Below are 19,143 nucleotides of genomic sequence, written 5' to 3' on the forward strand. Positions count from 1 at the left end.
TTCCTAGTGGGCATTCATGACTGGCCTGCTGTTTCTCAATCTAGACTCCAGACAGGTATGCGCGGTGCCTTTGGAAAGCCCCAGGGCACAGTGGCCAGGGTCCACATTGGCCAGGTCATAATGTCCATCTGCACCAAGCTGCAGAACAAGGAGCATGTGATTGAAGCCCTCCGCCGGGCCAAGTTCAAGTTCCCTGGCTGTCAGAAGATCCACATCTCCAAGAAGTGGGGATTTACCAAGTTCAATGCGGATGAATCTGAGAACATGGTGGCAGAAAAGCGACTCATCCCGGACGGCTGTGGGGTCAAATACATCCCTAATCGTGGTCCCCTGGACAAATGGAGGGCCCTGCACTCATGAGCATCAGCTCTGTTCCCTCCTTAATCACGCTCACCAATAAATGCTATTTCCTGTCAAAAAAAAAGAAAAGAAAGATCTAAGTGTGCTTATGTCTATGTACAAAAACAGATTTCAAAAAGAGCATCACCAAAATGTAGTAGGATTTAGGGTGATCCTTAGAACTTTCTTCAATGACCTTCTGCATTGTTTTGATTAATAATGAACATGAACCATTCTACAATTAAATATTTTAAAGCTAAACATATTCTTTTACATTTTGACTCAGGAAACTTGGTTATGATGGCTTCATTTATCTTTTTCTTCTAAAGTGCTTCACTCCTTTTCAAAAGGAAATACGACAGGGTGATTTACTGATGAACAGTCTTCAAATGAGATGTATGAAACTCTTTATATTATGCCATCACAAAACATGACATTTCTAATATTTATTATCTCTCACAGTTTCTCACATGTCAGGGTTTAGGAATGGCTTGGAAGGGCAACTCTGGTGTAAGGTCTTCCATGAAGTTGTAGTCAAATGCAGTAACAGAGAATGCAGTATTAGTCCTTGTGTAGGGCAAGTACTCCTAAAAAGGCATTTCCTGACCCAAGTATGAAAAAGCTAGTAAGTAAGAAGCTACTAACTTCATTAAAATTATATTTGCATAATGGCAACTTGCCCTAACATAGTTAGATCTAAAATTTAAAAAGACCAATATCTTTTAATAATAAAGTAATTTTTGATGACTTAGAAATTGCTGACGATTCAAATGTAACTTCAAATTTGCCTTTCAACTATATTTTTGTTTTCTTACTTTTTATTCATTTTCGGCCACACCAAGTGGAGGCTCATGGGATCTTAGTTCTCTGACCAGGAACTGAACCCAGGCCCTCAGCAATGAAAGTATAGAGGCCTAACCACTGGACCATTGAGGGATTCCCTCTCAACTATATTTCTTGAGTGTTGACTACACATCAAGCATTGCGCTAGATGCTGGGAATACAGCAATGACAAGAACAAAAAGATATCATCTTACCATCATAACATATAAAGGGTCTGGGGATGAACCATGCTCTAAAAATGTACCTTCCACTAAATTCTAATTACCTCATTATACTGGAGATTCACTATTTTAAAGTCTAACAGGTAAGAAAACAAAGGGTGTTGAGCTCCCTTTTAGAAAGGTTGTGCATGTAGGAATTCCCAAGTGACGCTTCAGTTCAGTTCAGTTTGGTCGCTCAGTCGTATCCAACTCTTTGCAACCCCATGGACTGCAGCATGCCAGGCCTCCCTGTCCATCACCAACTCCCGAAGTTTACTCAAACTCACATTCATTGAGTCAGTGATGCCATCTAACCATGTCATCCTCTGTCATCACCTTCTCCTCCTGCCCTCAATCTTTCCCAGCATCAAGGTCTTTTCAAATGAGTCAGCTCTTCGCATGAGGTAGCCAAAGTATTGGAGCTTCAGCTTCAACATCAGTCCTTCCAATGAATATTCAGGACTGATTTCCTTTAGGATGGACTGGTTGGATCTCCTTGCAGTCCAAGGGACTCTCAAGAGTCTTTCCAACACCACAGTTCAAAAGCATCAATTCTTTGGCACTCAGCTTTCTCTATAATCCAACTCTCACATCCATACATGACTACTGGAAAAACCACAGCCTTGACTAGACGGACTTTTGTTGACAAAGCCAACATGTCTCTGCTTTTTAATATGCTATCTAGGTTAGTCATAACTTTCCCTCCAAGAAGCAAGTATCTTTTAATTTCATGGCTGCAGTCACCATCTGCAGTGATTTTGGAGCCCCCCAAAAACCAAGTCAGCCACTGTGTCCACTGTTTCCCCATCTATATGCCGTGAAGTGATGGGACCGGATGCCATGATCTTAGTTTTCTGAATGTTGAGCTTTAAGCCAACTGTTTCACTCTCCTCTTTCACTTTCATCAAGAGGCTCTTTAGTTCTTCTTCACTTTCTGCCATAAGGGTGGTGTCATCTACATATCTAAGGTTAATGATATTTTTCCTGGCAATCTTGATTCCAGCTTGTGCTTCTTCCAGCCCAACATTCCTCATGATGTACTCTGAGAAAGAGAAGGTTCCTCTCAAGTTAACATCAAATAGGCAGTTTACTCTGGTACCTTATTAAGAACTTGGAGCTAACCACTGACGTTATAAAATGCTAAGCATAATAACCTTCTCAAACTATCATCCCTACAATCTCCTATTTCCCATCTAATCACATGACTCTCAATATTATCTTTGATCTATTTTCTAACTGTGGTTTGTTTTTCCTACCAGTTCTAAGATTCTTGGTGCCAAGAACTGGTTTACCATTTTCAAAATGTCTTAGTACAACAATCCAGCACAGTGCTACAAACCCAGCACTGATGACTGAAATCATCAACTAAACTCAAAAATTATCATTTTATAGACGACAACAGATTGGAAACCACTTCCAAGGCACTCTAGTCCATCTTAGTCTCCCTGACCTAAGCATCTTTAAATCATCTCTAATCTTCAGAATCCAGCAGCACTTATGTCCAGGACACGGAGAGTCCAACAACTATGCACGGAGGTAAAGGTTTGCTGAATGAAAGGTTTGCATAAAACTTGATTCCCAGTCTAGTGCTTTTTTCCTGCAAGAACCGAGGATTTAACTAGAATTGGGAAGCCGTTCTCATCCTCACCTCTGAGAAAGTTAAAAGTGACTATTTGTGGAAGGTCCTCCCTTTGAAGAATTGTCCATGCAACTCAGAATTTAAAGTCATAACCTAAAATTACTCTATTTTCAAAATAAATAATAACAATAGCAGCTAACATTTATTGGGCGTTTACTGTGCAAAGGTCACTAAGTTCTTTAATTAAACTATTTAAGCCCACAGCAACCTTCAGCAATAGGTACTATTATTGTCTCCATTTTACAGATGAGGAAACTGAGGCAAATGGAAGCTATGTAATTTGCTAGTAAGTGACAGAGCTGGGATCCAAGCCCAGGATGTCTAGCTCCAAGGCCCATTTTCTTTTCTTTTTTGAGGCCCATTTTCTTAACCACCAAACTAAATCATCTCTCAATAATTAAAGAGAAAACCATCAGAATTAGTGAAAAATGTGAATTGTAACTCTTCTCAACAAATGTATTTGATTAAATCTGTGCTGCAGTGTTGACACTCTTGATTTATTCAGCAAAGTCTTTAAATAATAGTGAAATGTAAATTTAGATTTGAATCCTTTTCAAATCATTACTTGAGTTCCTAATTACTGAGATCATACTCAAATTAGGAGAGTTTCACTATAAAGAAGAAAAGATAGGCAATTTCACAACACTTTACACGATCTGAGTAACAGCCAAGAATTAATCTTGATTTAACAAAGTTAAATGAAGATATTCTACAATCTTTAAGACATCAGCATTTTTAAGACAATGCAAAATATATGCTTTCCAGTTTAAAGCTAAACCTATTATTTGACATACTTTCTGGAAAAAAGTAATGACAAACCATTTCTATTCTTCAAGCCACCTAAAAAGAACAAAGCAGATGAGTCTAGGGTTCCTTCCCTGAGTAAACGTCAGTTTCCTTTACTCTATTAATTCACCATTTGGCATGTTCTCCTACATAGCTTCCTGTTTTCTTGATAATGACGTGTGTGCTTAACCAACAATATTTAACATCAGCTAAGAAGGAAGTCTTCAGCTTTGGCAACCTAAAATGCCAGGTGAGTATGAAGCAAAAACAGGCTCAGAGACCAATAACTGCATTTTAAATAACTATTAAGTCATAAATTAGAGTGAATTATTGTGAGTTGATATTCAGCACAGTTTCATTTTACAGAGTTAATTTTCTCTGAATTAACTCTAACATCAAAAATTCCACTCAGACTAAAGCACTTTCAAAATTATCATGGTTTCCAGACTGAAATTCAGCAGTAAAGAAGCTAGAAGGCTGAAGTAGGATATCTTAACAGCTATCTAAATAATCTATAAAATGGGCATTTTATCTGTGGAGGTATCTGAACTTCTGATTCACAGAATCTTTCACCTTCAGTCTTGGAAGGAAATTATGGTGCAACTAGTTGACTACATCAAAACCCACTAGAGCAAGTCTTAGGCCTTTCTACAAGAAGACTCATGGATTAAAACTGGTAAAAGAAAGCAGCAAAATCACACTGAGGTAGATGTTTCAGATGATTATCCAGGTGACTGGAACTACCCGCTTGATGACATATGATGTTCCTAATATACCAAGTACATCCTCTACATCTCTAAAGTCTAAAATCTATTTCTGAACCCTACTAGAAAGTGAGGGATTTAATTCATAGCATAGGAATTCAAAATGCCATTACCAAAATAAGTGACTCAGCCCAGAATGTTTTAAAAATTATAAAATTAAAATATTCAAAAACACATGTTTGCCAGTTCATGTGGCATCAACTGTTATTCTCAGTTTCTCCGCTGTATCTCCATTTACAAGTGAGAGGTTTCAACTCTACTTTAGAGTGGGAAATATTTTTAAATCTTAGTAGGTGTTCTATAGCAAAAACGTGGTTTACATTATAATATCGTTTCAGTAGGAATAATGGGCTCAAATACTATTTTTAACAGTTAAGTAGGCAAGGGGAAATCCTTTAACTTTTTGAGATAGACGCTTAGCTCATTACTGTTCAACCTTTCTTCTTTTCTAATATATGCATTTAATTCACTCTGTTAACAGAACAGAAAAGAAAATTAAGAGGATTATCTTAATAAGTTCCGGATAAGTGTTTGATAAAATTAAATATCCATTCATGATTTTTTTCACACTCTTTGAAAACAAGGATAAAAAAGAAACTTCCTTAATATGGTAAAGGCCATCTATAAAAAACTTACAGCAACATCATGCTAGTAACAAAATGTTAAATTTTTCCCTCTGAGACAGAGAATGAAACAAGGATATCCTTTGTTACCACTTTTACTTAATATTGAAATGGAAATCCTGGCTAGTACAAAGTTTGAAGTATGAGGAAATAAGGGTATAAACATTGGAAAGGAAGAAATAAAACTATACTCATTTGTAGGTAATATGACCTTATGTAGAAAGCATTTTAAAATCTTCACATCTATCACTGGAAATGACATTCAAGTTTAGCAAAGCTGCTAGACAAAGAACACACACAAAATCAACTGTATACTGTATATGTATATCGATATACCATCAACAGTTAAAAAACAAAAGCTTTTAGAAAGATGCTATTAAAAACATCAAACAATCAAATATATAGAAATAAATGTCACAAAAGGTGCACAAGAGCACTATATAGAAAAGCTATTACTAAGAAGAAAATAAAACCAAAAAAAGAACATAGATACCATGTTCACAAATTAAAAGAAACACAATGAAAAGACAACAGTTCTTAAGTTGATCTGGAACCTGAATGGCAGAATCTAAAATGTAAATGGAATATTAAGAACTAAGAATAGACCAGATTCTCTTGATGAAGAAAAACTTGAAAGAGTTATTTATAATAGCCAAAAGGTGGAAACAATCCAAGGGTCCATCAACTGATGAATGGATAAACAAAATGTAGTCTACACACATAATGGAATGTTATTCAGTAGCCTTAAGAAAGAAATTTTGACACATGCTACAATATGGATTAACCTTGAAAATGCAACAGTAAGTAAACAAGCCAGCCACAAAAGGTCAAATACTATATGATTCCAACTATGTGGTACACAGAGTAGTCAAATTCAAAGAGACCAAAAAGAGAATGATGGCTGCCAGGGGCTTAGAGAAGAAGGGAAAGAGTGTTTACTGAGTACAGAGTTGCAATTTTGCTAGATGAAAAAGTTACAGAGATAGATGCTGACAATGACTGCACAATAACATGAATATACTTAATGCTACTGAACGTAAACTTAAAGTGATTAAAATGGTAAAGTTTGTGTGATATTTTACCACTATAAGAAAAAAACTCGTAGGAGAACCTGCTCTATTGGCTAACAAAAATTATTATAAAACATGAAAGTACTGATATTGGTACAAAGATAGGCAAAAGGAACAGAGAAACAGAAGAGAGAGTCCAGAGAAAGACCCTCACATACCTGAACACTTGATTTCTGACAAAGGTAGCTCTACACAGAAGTGAGGGAAAAAAATTGTTTTCAATAAATGATGCTGGGTCAGCTGGACATATTGATACTTATAGTGAAAAATATGAAACCCAATGCCTACCCTCATAACATTCCACAAAAATCAAGTCCAAGTGGATTGAAGCTCTGAATGTAAAAAAAGAGAAAAAAGAAAAATATTTTTAGAAGACAACCTGGGATGGAGGGAGATAATGGAAGAATATCTTCAAGAACTTGGGGTGAACAAACAAGGACCTACTCTAAAGCACAGGGAACTTGGCTCAATGTCACCTGGCAGCCTGGATAGGAGGGGAGTTTGGGGGAGAATGGATACATGTATATGCATGGCTGAGTTCCTTTGCTGTCCATCTGAAACTATTACAACATTGTTAACCAGCTATGTTCCAATACAAAATCAAAACCTTTAAAAAAAGAACTTGGGGTGAACAAAAGTTCCCCAAAAGCACTAACTATAAAGGAAAAGATGGGTAAATAGGATCACATTAATATTATTACAGATCTGTTCATCAAAAAATACCATTAAGGGAGTGAAGGTGGTGTGAGTGATAAAGAACCTGCCTGACAATGCAGGAGACATAAGAGATGTGGGTTCAATCCCTGGGTCTGGAAGAGCCCCTGGAGGAGGGCATGGCAACCCACTCCAGTATTCTTGCCTAGAGAATCCCATGGACAGAGGAGTCTGGTGGGTTACAGTCCATAAGGTCTCAAAGAATTGGACATGACTGAAGCGACTTAGCACACACATAAGGCAGTGAAAGACAACCCTCAGAGTGGGAAATGATACAACATACAAAATTGATTAAAGCTCATATGCAGAATAAATAAAGAACTCCTGTATAGTCGGTAAGAAAAAGGCAACTAAGTTAGCAGATCCAAAGGGGCACTTCATAAAAGGGGATCCAAATGGTCAATAAACATATGAAAATGTGCTTAACTCAATTAGTCACCAGGAAAATAACAACTTAAACCCACAATAAGCTACCACAACACACCCATCAGGGTAGTTAAAATTAAAATCTCAACCAAGTACTGACAAGGATGAAGACAAACGAGAACTCTTATACTCTGCTGGCAGAAGTATAAATTGGTACAGCCACTTTAAAAACCCACTGGACAGTATTTATTAAAGCTAAATATATATACAACCCTGTGATCTAGCAATTTTACTCCTAAAATGATCCCAATTGATATATGTACATATACTTCACCAAAGAATTTGTTGTTCAGTCACTAAGTTGTGTCCAACTCTTCTGTGACACCATGGACTGTAGCCCACCAGGCTCCTCTGTCCATGGGATTTCCCAGGCAAGAATACTGAAGTGGGTTGCCATTTCCTTCTCTAGGGGATCTTCCCAACTCAAGGATTGAACCTATATCTCCTACACTGGCAGGTAGATTCTTTACCATTGGGCCACCAGGTAAGCCCTCACCAAAGAATATTATGTCAATAACAGCAGCAATCTTTGAAAATAGCCCCAAACTGAACAACTAAACTAGAATTTCAAACTGAACAACCATATAAATGCCTATTAGCTACAGGATGTGCTTAGTCACTCAGTCATGTACAAGTCTTTGTGACCCCATGTACTGTAGCTCACCCGGCTCCTCTGTCCATGGGATTCTACAGGCAGGAATACTGGAGCGGGTAGCCTATACCTTCTCCAGGGGAATCTTCCCGACCCAGGAATCGAACTAGGATTTCCTGCATTGCAGGCAGATTCTTTACCAGTTGAGCTAACAGGGAAGCTCAAGAAGCTAGGAAGATAAATTAGGATGTGATCATCAAAAGAAATTTTTTTTCTCAAAGAAATATTGTATAGCAATAAAATAAATAAACCATACCTACATGCAACAAGGTGGATAAACCTCACAAACATATTGCTTAAAGAGAGAATACATACTGTGTGTTTCCATTTATTTGAAGTTCAAAATCAAAAGCTTTTAAGTTTAATTAGGTCCCATTTGTTTATTTTTGCTTTTACTTCCAATATTCTGGGAGGTGGGTCATAGAGGATCTTGCTGTGATTTAGGTCAGAGAGTGTGATTTATGTTCTCCTCTAGGAGTTTTATAGTTTCTGGTCTTACATTTAGATATTTAATCCATTTTGAGTTTATTTTTGTGTATGGTGTTAGAAAGTGTTCTAGTTTCATTCTTTTACAAGTGGTTGACTAGTTTGCCCAGCACCACTTGTTAAAGAGGTTGTCTTTTTTTCCATTGTATATCCTTGCCTCCTTTGTCGAAGATAAGGTGTCTGTAGGTACGTGGATTTATCTCTGGGCTTTCTATTTTGTTCCATTGATCTATATTTCTGTCTTTGTGCCAGTACCATACTGTCTTGATGACTGTGACTTTGTAGTAGAGCCTGAAGTCAGGCAGGTTGATTCCTCCAGTTCCATTCTTCTTTCTCAAGACTGCTTTGGCTATTCGAGGTTTTTTGTATTCCCATACAAATTGTGAAATTATTTGTTCTAGTTCTGTGAAGAATACTGTTGGTAGCTTGATAGGGATTGCATTGAATCTATAGATTGCTGGCTTTTGCACAACAAAGGAAACTATAAGCAAGGTGAAAAGACAGCCTTCAGAATGGGAGAAAATAATAGCAAATGAAGAAACAGACGAAGGATTAATCTCAAACATATACAAGCAACTCCTGCAGAGCAACTATACAGAACAAATATATACAAGCAACTCCTCAATTCCAGAAAAATAAATGATCCAATCAAAAAATGGGCCAAAGACCTAAACAGACATTTCTCTAAAGAAGACATACATATGGCTAACAAACACATGAAAAGATGCTCAACATCACTCATTATCAGAGAAATGCAAATCAAAACCTCAATGAGGTACTCTTACACTGTTGGTGGGAATGCAAACTAGTACAGCCACTATGGAGAACAGTGTGGAGATTCCTTAAAAAACTGGAAATAGAACTGCCATATGACCCAGCAATCCCACTTCTGGGCATACACACTGAGGAAACCAGATCTGAAAGAGACACGTGTACCCCAATGTTCATCGCAGCACTGTTTATAATAGCCAGGACATGGAAGCAACCTAGATGCCCATCAGCAGACAAATGGAAAAGGAAGCTGTGGTACATATACACAATGGAATATTACTCAGCCATTAAAAAGAATTCATTTGAATCAGTTCTAATGAGATGGATGAAACTGGAGCCCATTATACAGAGTGAAGTAAGCCAGAAAGATAAAGACCAATACAGTATACTAACGCATATATATGGAATTTAGAAAGATGGTAACGATAACCCTATGTGCAAAACAGAAAAAGAGACACGGATGCATAGAACAGACTTTTGCACTCTATGGGAGAAGGGGAGGGTGGGATGATCTGAGAGAATAGCATTGAAACAAGTATACTATCAAGGGTGAAACAGATCACCAGCCCAGGTTGGATGCATAAGACAAGTGCTCAGGGCTGGTGCACTGGGAAGACCCAGAGGGATGGGATGGGGAGGGAGGTGGGAGGGGGATCGGGATGGGTAACACATGTAAATCCATGGCTGATTCATGTCAATGTATGGCAAAAACCACTACAATATTGTAAAGTAATTAGCCTCCAACTAATAAAAATAAATAAATAAATAAATATATTACTTTAAAAAAAATGAAGGTCAAAATCAGAGAAAAAAACTATAGTGTTTGTATACTGATAAAAATAGTACAAAGAAAGTGGAAAGCGATGACTACAAAAGTCAGAACAGTGGTCTACAAATGAGGGAAGAATGGGGTGGTGACTGGGAAGAGGCACATAAGGAGTTTCTGGGGCATTGCCAAACATTTTATTTCTTGATATGGGTAGTGGTAACTCAAGACGTTCATGTTTTAATATTCATTAAGTTGCAAGAATATGTTTTAAGCCATCTATGGTTTAACAAAGCCCTCCAGGAGACTACAATGCACACTCAGTTTGACCACTGCTATGAATGTGTACCATGTCTAGGCTCAGTATGATCACAGGAACCTGAGCTGGATTTTCTATTGCCAGTGGATCACCACGGCCACCTGCATATGCAACTTCACATTTTCCTTTCCATGATACCAAGTCATTTTGAAATAGTTTATGTTCATAATCTTCATCTCCTCCTTAATTGAATTTTTCTTAACTCTTATGGAGCCAGAAAGTTTTCTAAAAATTTGTAACTGGGAATACATGTTTCTTTACTCCAAATCAAATTATAAGTATTTGTTGAACATGAATATAAAGTGCTACACCTGGGACTTTCCTCTTGGTCCAGTGGTTAAGACCATGCTTCTGCTGCAAGGGGGCGCAGGTTTCACCCCTAGTAGGGAAACTAAGATCCTGCATTTTGCACAGCACAGCCAAAAATAATTTTTCAATTATATAAATTATATTTACAGTAATGTTTATTCCATTTTATAATTTTTACTTTATATTGGAGTATAGTTGATTTACAGTGTATTGTTAGTTTCAAGTATTCTTTTTTAGATTCTTTCCCACAGAGGTTATTACAGAATACAGAGTAGAGTTCCCTGTGCTATATAGTAGGTCTTGTTGATCATCTATTTTATATATAGTAGTGGATATATCATTCTTTTTATATTTGCTTTATACTATACAAGCATGCTTTATAATTAAATAAACTTGCACGTATTAGGGGTTCATAATCAAATTATTTGAGGTGCATGATTGAACAAGATCACTGCTGTAAGTTACAGAAAGGAGTCTCTCTCCTCAAGAACCCGAACTGTAATCAGAAGACAAAAATCAAATCTGTGAAAGTCAAACAAGGCACAACTTAAATAACAACTAAGACAACAATAGATACAAGTCACAAAGCAATTAACATGATTAATTACCAAATTAGTGGTTAAAGAAAATAAACACAATAGAAGCTGAGGGAGCAGAGAAACCATGTACAACAGAAGTAATCAAAGAAGGTTCACTGGAATATAACTGGCCTCAAAGAATAAGTTGGGTCTGATCAAGACAGAGGAAGGAAAAATACCTACCAGCAAGTGTCCTTAAAAGGGCAAAACCAAAGACACAGTCTGCTAGAATAAAAGCTCTATGATGAACTAGAGTACATTAAACCTTTGATCCCTTAGTGCTCAGCAGCATACCTGACAACACACAGGAGGTACCTGATAACTACTGCATATATAGTACAGGTGAGCAAGTGGAGCCAGAGATGACAAGCACACTCCAAGGTCATATCAAAGTCAAAATAAGTTACATAAACATCCTGAACAGATTCTTATTCCAACTGTGGGAAAGCCGTTAATTCTTACACTAAAAAAAAAAAAAAAGAAAATTGCATAAGAAATCCCCAGGGACAAGGCCAACTTACATACTACTCCTCTACATTTAATGTATTACACAACATAAATTTAGAAAAAGCAATTTTTACACTAAACACTTTTAATTTGTTCAATAAAAATATTCCTATAACAGTTTTATGCCACCATTTTCAATCCTTGACCCCAAACATGACCTAAATGGATGCATTCCCTATTCTCGGAACTCCGCTTTATATTCTATATCATTTATATCCTATGTATCTAGATCTCAATCTCAATTCCTGCTCCTTACAAGAAAGGACTGCAGAGTGTTTATCTTGGCAGGCTCCAGTGGTTCAGATTCTCAAGGGAATGAACTAGCAGAGCCTTGATCTTTCTCTTACTGATTTTTCATGATACTCGTTTTATTTATGTTTGTATCTCCACAGTGGTTCACACTTACTAGCTGCTCAATATATGCTTTTCTAATAAAAAAAATTAATAAATCTGAGTGAACATGAACAATGCAAAGGGAAGGTACAGAAAAGAACAGACAGGAAACTGGCAAGGGACAGAGGAGGACAGAGAGAGAAAAAAAACAAGCAAAAAGTAGAAGAGTGAACTGCAGTGGAGACAGATAACAAGGTAGAGATAAAAATGGAGGATAGAATGGGAGAGCAGAGAAGAAGGGAAGCAGGAGAATTAACAGACTGCAGTGTCATTAAAGGATTCCCACTACTGTTGGTGAGAGGTGCTTTCTAAAGATGAAAGAAAAAAAAATTTTAATTCTCAAATTCTTCTAAGTGATTATGAAAAGATTTAGTAATATTAATATAAGTTTATCAAGAACTACAGCACAATGGGATAAACACACCATCCATGTATTTTACATTGTTAGGTTGTTTTAGAGGATTTTTTCCTTAGATTGCCAGCTGGGATATAAGTTAAACACCATGAATTGTAAATCCTTGTGTGAGTTAAATAGTCTGTCTCTTCCTCAATTTCCTCATCTGTAAAATGGGGATGATAGTCACTCCATGGAGTTGTTATGAGGATCCATTGACATGATACAGATAAAGTACTTAGATTCTGGCACAGAGTAAGTACTCACAGTTAGAAGTACTGCAAAACTGTTTTGCACAACTGCAAAATCAAAAATATGGAGAAGGAAAGACTATCTCAAACATTATTTTCATTAAAGCCTTAATTTCACTTGAGCAATAATTTTTAGAATTTAAAGCAACCACCAAAAAAACCTTCAGTGTACCCCCTCATTACTACGCCTTCTTTAGTCTACAGACAAAAGTTATCAGAAGTAGTCCCACTGTGCAGAGACTGAATCAGAGCAGGGAAATTATTTCTCCAGGGGCCAATTCAAATGGAGCCCAGGATGCGCCTCGGGTTGCACAGCAGGTCCCATGGTAGAACAAAGAGTATCAGCTGGAAGATCTACGTGGTGGCAGAGCCAGAAGAGACCGGAAGCAGCCCTCAGAGAGAGGCAAGGAAGAAAGCCTCAAGTCAAGACCAGAGACATTCACACGTTTCTGACGCACAGTAAGAAACTTACATGTCACCACTTTATACCACCACCCAGTACACACACATGTGCTGAGTATTTATGTACACATACAAGAGTACACAAGAGTGTGTATGTGTCTACATAAATTGAAACTTTTTTTATAATACTTAGCTATAATACTACATGAAATGCACTGAAATTTTTTATTCAACTCTATATTATTTGATATTTTTTAAAATGTGGATCGAGACCCACTAACATGATTTTATAACATACCAATGGATTACAACCTACCAAATGGTTTGCTACCAAAGCTCTGTCCAAAACAACCTCCAAGAATGTACCTTCCAGAAAAATGAAGACAACAGTACTATACTACACAACAGTCAAAGCTATCCATCAAACAAGTCGCTCAGTTCTAGGTGTTACACTTTAAGAAGCAGAGAGATCAACTGGATCACTTTCAGAAAAGCCAACAAGAATGGTAAAAGGACACAAATCATATGGTATAAGCAAAGGCTATATGCCAGTCTACAGAAGAGAAAAATACAAAACATGACAGCTGCCTTCCTTTATTCAAAGTGCCGTCACATGGAGGACTGATTAAGTTTGTTCCTTACTGTGTCAATAAGCAGAAGTGACACAAAAGCACTTTCTAACAGCCCAGGTGCCCAATGAGTGGCCTTGGGACTCAAGTTTCCCTGTGACTGGAGAACTAGGTATTTAGCAAGGAAGCATCACAAGGGGCTAATAGATCACATGGCGGCTGTTAGGGTTTAATGCCTCCAATCCTGAAATTCTGTTAACTCCAGACTAGATTAAGGTAATGTTAAACTATAATATGACTTCAAAAGCCAACACCAGTTCTTTATTAAGTTGTTGTTTTTTTTTTTTTGGCAGGGAGTGGGGGGAATATAGTTGCTTTACAACATTATGTAAGTTTCTGCCGTACAACAAAGTGAATCAGCTACATGTATACACACAGCCCCTCCCTATTAGACCTCCCTCCCTGCCCGCTATACCAACCATCACGGTCATTACAGAGCACGGCTCTGCTATAGCTCAGCTCCCTGTGCTGTTCGGCGGGGTCCCACCAGCCATCTGTTTTACACAGGGCAGTGCACAGGCATCAACCCCAACCTCCCAGTTCATTTCCCTCTCCTCCCCTCCGTGTCCACCCGACCGCTTTCCACATCTGCATCTCTATTTCTGCCCTGCAAATACTTTCATCTGTACCATTTTTCTAGATTCCACATATATGCATTAATATATGATATTTGCTTTTCTCTTTACAACTATATTAAGTTTTTATAAAGAAACGAATTCTACCATGAACTACATTAAACAAACTTGAAATGGCAAATGTTAACATTTTAACAAAAAACAGTATAATAAAAATTGACTAAATGTGCCTAGCCCAGTCAATAAAAACCTTCATCAGTTACAAGGAGAGAAAAACTGAATTACCACCCAAGTCACTGACATAGTGTTAAGATGTTTACCAACTTAGAAAATATAAATCTATACATAGCTTTAACAGGCAAAAAGCAAAAAAAAAAAAAGTTATCTTTAAAATGTACAGGAACAAAGTAAGAAGGTCTCCCAAAAAAGAACTGTATTGTAAACATTCTCTCCTTACTCAAAAGTCATGCTTCTTTGGTCTATATGCAGAAAGCATAAATAAAGTAAGGATGCTCTCAGTTTTCACTGACCCACTAATTGAAAACTTTAGTAATTTTGAGAGAAGTCTGCATTCTTACAACCTTCTACCATATTTTTCTACTGTATTTGTTTAAAAAGGAAAAAAATTACCTCAGATTATCCCATGTGTAGCTAGCAATTACTTATCACTAGTATACCACTGTCTCACCACTCAGAATTCTGAAAAGGCCAGCTCTTAAACTGTTAGAATGCAGAAACCCCCTGAACAGTGATACTCAAAGTGAGGCCCACGGACCAGTACTAGACTACAAACCATTACTAATACATGATGAGACAAGAACAGATACTGAGAGTAAGAATTTGGAAATTTTTATAGCAATTTAAAAGTGCAGTTTTAAGTCTGGTGAGTTTAACATTAAAAAAGCCAGGCCTTGCATTTCATGTGTCTTTTTTAATTTCATTTTTTGACTAATTCCTTTTTATTATATTTTATAAAAGTAGGACTTGGTGACAGACTAGAAGCTTTTTTAAAACTCTAGTCACCAAAGACAACTGAGAAACATTTAGCTAAATATCCTTTATTTAAATGCCGAAGGTCTTTGATTATATAGATAAACTGCTTTACTTTGAAGTCCCCCAGTCCCTCCACTCACTTTGGTTTTCCCACTATAGTAACAAACACTATTAATTTATTCCTTGCCAAGTGTTCTTTTGATATCCCTGCTAAATTGCCAGTAATATCAATATAGCTCACTGCTTATAATTTATCATCAGATTATCTATCTGACTGCTCAGAATTTGTAACACTACTTCGTTTGTATCCAAATGTAGTTCCAACATGTTCTTGGATTCATTCCTTTTAAAAAGATATTAAGTAATTTGAGATCCAGTTTGAAGGGGATCACCCAATCTTATAATATGACTGCTAGCAGAATCTGTGGCAGCAAGTCACAATGTTTTAGAAAGTCTAAAGAAAGTTATCACTCAAGTCTAAATCCTAGGCCTCCACACCTGAAGTAGTAGCCTGCTGCATCCTGTACTCATGATTAAAGATCTGATATCTCCAATTCTGTCAATCTACCTAGACTCTCAATTCTCTATTTGAACTATTTTGGTCCCCAGAACTCTTTTCTGACGTACATGTTCTTTTAGTTCTTACACAAATAAGTACAAAGATGGATATAATACATATATAGTCTCTCTTAATGGAGAACGAAATGACAATCCGCTCCAGTATTCTTGTCTAGGAAATCCCATTGACAGAGGAGCCTGGTGGGCTACAGTCCACGGAGTCACAGAAGAGTCAGCCATGACTTAGCGACTAAACAACAATAACAACAAGTCCCCCCTTAAATGCAGTTCCCCTTTCCAAGATTTCAGTTACCAATGGTCAAAGTCCAAAGGAATTAATGGGAAATTCCAAAAATATACAAGTCATAAGTTTTAAGTTTCATGTCCTTTCTGAGTAGCAGGATGAAATTTTTAGCCATCCCATAAGGAATCCCCAACCATCAATGCAGTCTGCTCCTGACATCCAGTCACTGACATCGTCGGGATTCAATGATCCAGGATCACTCAAAGCAGATGATCCTCCTTCTGACAAATGGTCAAGTCGTGAGTAGCTAACACCAAGTCACAATTCCCACGTCATTCACCTCAATTCACCTAAGTCATGCAGGCATTTTATCATCTCACATCATCCTAAGAAGAAAAAGGGTGGTCACAATAAATCCTGAGAGAGACACTGCAGTCACTTAACTTTCAGTTCAGTTCAGTTCAGTCACTCAGTCATGTCCGACTCTTTGCGACCCCATGGACTGCACTCCAGGCCTCCCTGTCCATCACCAACTCCCAGAGTTTACTCAAACTCAAGTCCATTGAGTCAGGGATAGCATCCAACCATCTTATCCTCTGTTGTCCCCTTCTCCTTCCACCTTCAACCTTTCCCAGTATCAGCGTCTTTTCAAATGAGTCAGTTCTTCACATCAGGTGGCCACAGTATTGGGAGCTTCAGCTTGAGCATCAGTCCTTCCAATGAATATTCAGGACCCATTTCCTTTAGGATGGACAGGTTGGATCTCCTCGCAGTCCAAGGAACTCTCAAGAGTCTTTCTCCAACACCACAGTTCAAAAGCATCAACTTTTTACAGTATATTTTATAATTGTGTATGTTTGTTAGTCGCGCAATCGTGTTTGACTCTGTGAGTCCGTGGACTATAGGACCAGGCTCCTCTGTCCATGGAATTCTCCAGGCAAAAATACTGGAGTAGGCTGCCATGCCCTTCTCCAGGGGATATTCCAGGCCCAGGGATTCAACCCAGGTCTCCTGCATTGCAGGCAGATTCTTTACGGTTTCAGCTACCCGGGAAGCCCCATTGTCTAACTGGTCTATTTTATTATTGTTGTTAACCTCTTATTGTGACTAATTTATAAATTAAACTTTATCATAAATATGTGTGTAGAGAAAGAAAACCATATATGTAGAGTTCAATACTATCTGTAGTTTCAGGCATCACTGGGGGTTTCTAGAACGTATCTCCCGTGGATAAAGTGAGGAGAGGAGGGGAACAGCTGTACTTATAAAAACCTGCCAATAACAAAAAATTCCCAAAGATATTTTTATTATAAAAAATATGATCAATACTACTCTGAGGAAAAGTTGAATAAATATACAAGGCTGTACTACAAGAAATTATTCCAGAATGCCAATAATTACATACTTTTAGTTAAGATGTGCAATATCACTTAAGCTTCCAACTGTTCAATAACCTGAATAATGGGAAAAAGCAAAAAAAAGAAAAAAGAACTACAAAAGAGTCTGAGATTTAGGTTAAAGAATGAATCAGTGACAGTCTTAATAAAAAAAACTACACATTTTTAATTTCTGCTCCAGTTACAACTATAAAATTGTATTCTCTCCCCACAGTCTTTTTGATTTGTAGACATCTACAAACTCTTGTCAAATTATTTAAATGCTGAGAACTAGCTCATTTGTAGTAACTTATTGCCTAGAAAATATTATTTCAGATAGCCTTTTCTAAATAACTTCAAATACTGACCTCTTTCTGATGTTTAAGTTTTAGTCTCAACTGTCTAACAATTTCTAAAATCTATCCAGTAAATGGGTTTTGTTAGTGTCATATATAAAGATGTTTCACAAATGTAGATGGCCTAAACACCCATTCCACAGCATACTATATTAATAAGTGATTCTTATCTTTTTCTGGCCAATGCTTTCCTGAAAAATAAATAACATCTGATAAAGAAGACCTGGGATCCAGTTCTATCCTCCACCACTTATCAGCTAAGTAACCCTGGATGAGTTGCTTAACCTCTCTGAGACTTATGTCCTCACATGTTTTTAAATATATATATGCATAAATTTTAACGTATGATTACAAAAACATTCCTCATGGATTTACTGAAGACAAAGAAAGCCAATGAAACAAGAGCTTTGTACTATTCACAAATGCTAAATACATTTATCACCCATTTCTTTATGGTAAAAGACAGACAGGCAGATATACAGAAAGATATTGTCTACTTAGAGCTCTAAATCCACTGTTCAATTCACAATAAAACAAATTTTATGTTATTTCCAGGAATACTATTCAAAGTTCTGTCATTATTACAATATAAAATATATACCCAGACAATGAATCCTGATGATAAACCTACACCAGGAAAAGCACAAAGTGAAAAATACGCTTTTTCTGGAATTTCATTCTTCCTCAAGTTCCATTTCTTCTATCTTCTATCCCAATGTCTGTCTTTTCTCCTAATACTGAGACAAATACCTCCTGCTACTGTCTCATCCCACTGGGCTCCTACAGCAGAAACTGTTCTTAAGCCAAATCTACCTTTTTCAAAATAAACACAAGTAAAAATCTTTTACTATTAAAAAAAAAACTACAATAATATGGAAATGAAGGTACCAAGAATCCTTTCACTGCTCACACTCCTTCCCTTTCCTAAGTTAAACACTGAAAAAAGTTTGTTTAATATGCTTCCAAATCTTCCTCTGTACACTTAGAAATTCAGAGGTATACATATGGGCTTCCCTGAGGGCTCAGCAGTAAAGAATCTGGCTGCAATGCAGGAGACCCAGGTTCAATGCCTGGGTCAAGAAGATCCCCTGGAGAGGGCGTGGCAACCCATGTCAGTACACTCTTGCCTGGAGAATTGCATGGACTGAGGAACCTGGTGGACTACACCAGTTCGACTACA

At 37.2% G+C, this 19,143-nt stretch overlaps 1 protein-coding gene across 3 annotated transcripts in view; it reads right to left on the reverse strand.

Annotated features, from left to right (window-relative positions):
• The window catches only part of BABAM2 (BRISC and BRCA1 A complex member 2), a 399,480-nt gene that overhangs the window by 357,719 nt on the left and 22,618 nt on the right, over positions 1–19,143 (reverse strand). The gene's annotated exons all lie outside the window — the stretch shown is intronic.

Source organism: Cervus canadensis, chromosome 5 (assembly GCF_019320065.1).
Source record: "Cervus canadensis isolate Bull #8, Minnesota chromosome 5, ASM1932006v1, whole genome shotgun sequence".
NCBI classification, from domain to species: Eukaryota; Metazoa; Chordata; class Mammalia; order Artiodactyla; family Cervidae; genus Cervus; species Cervus canadensis.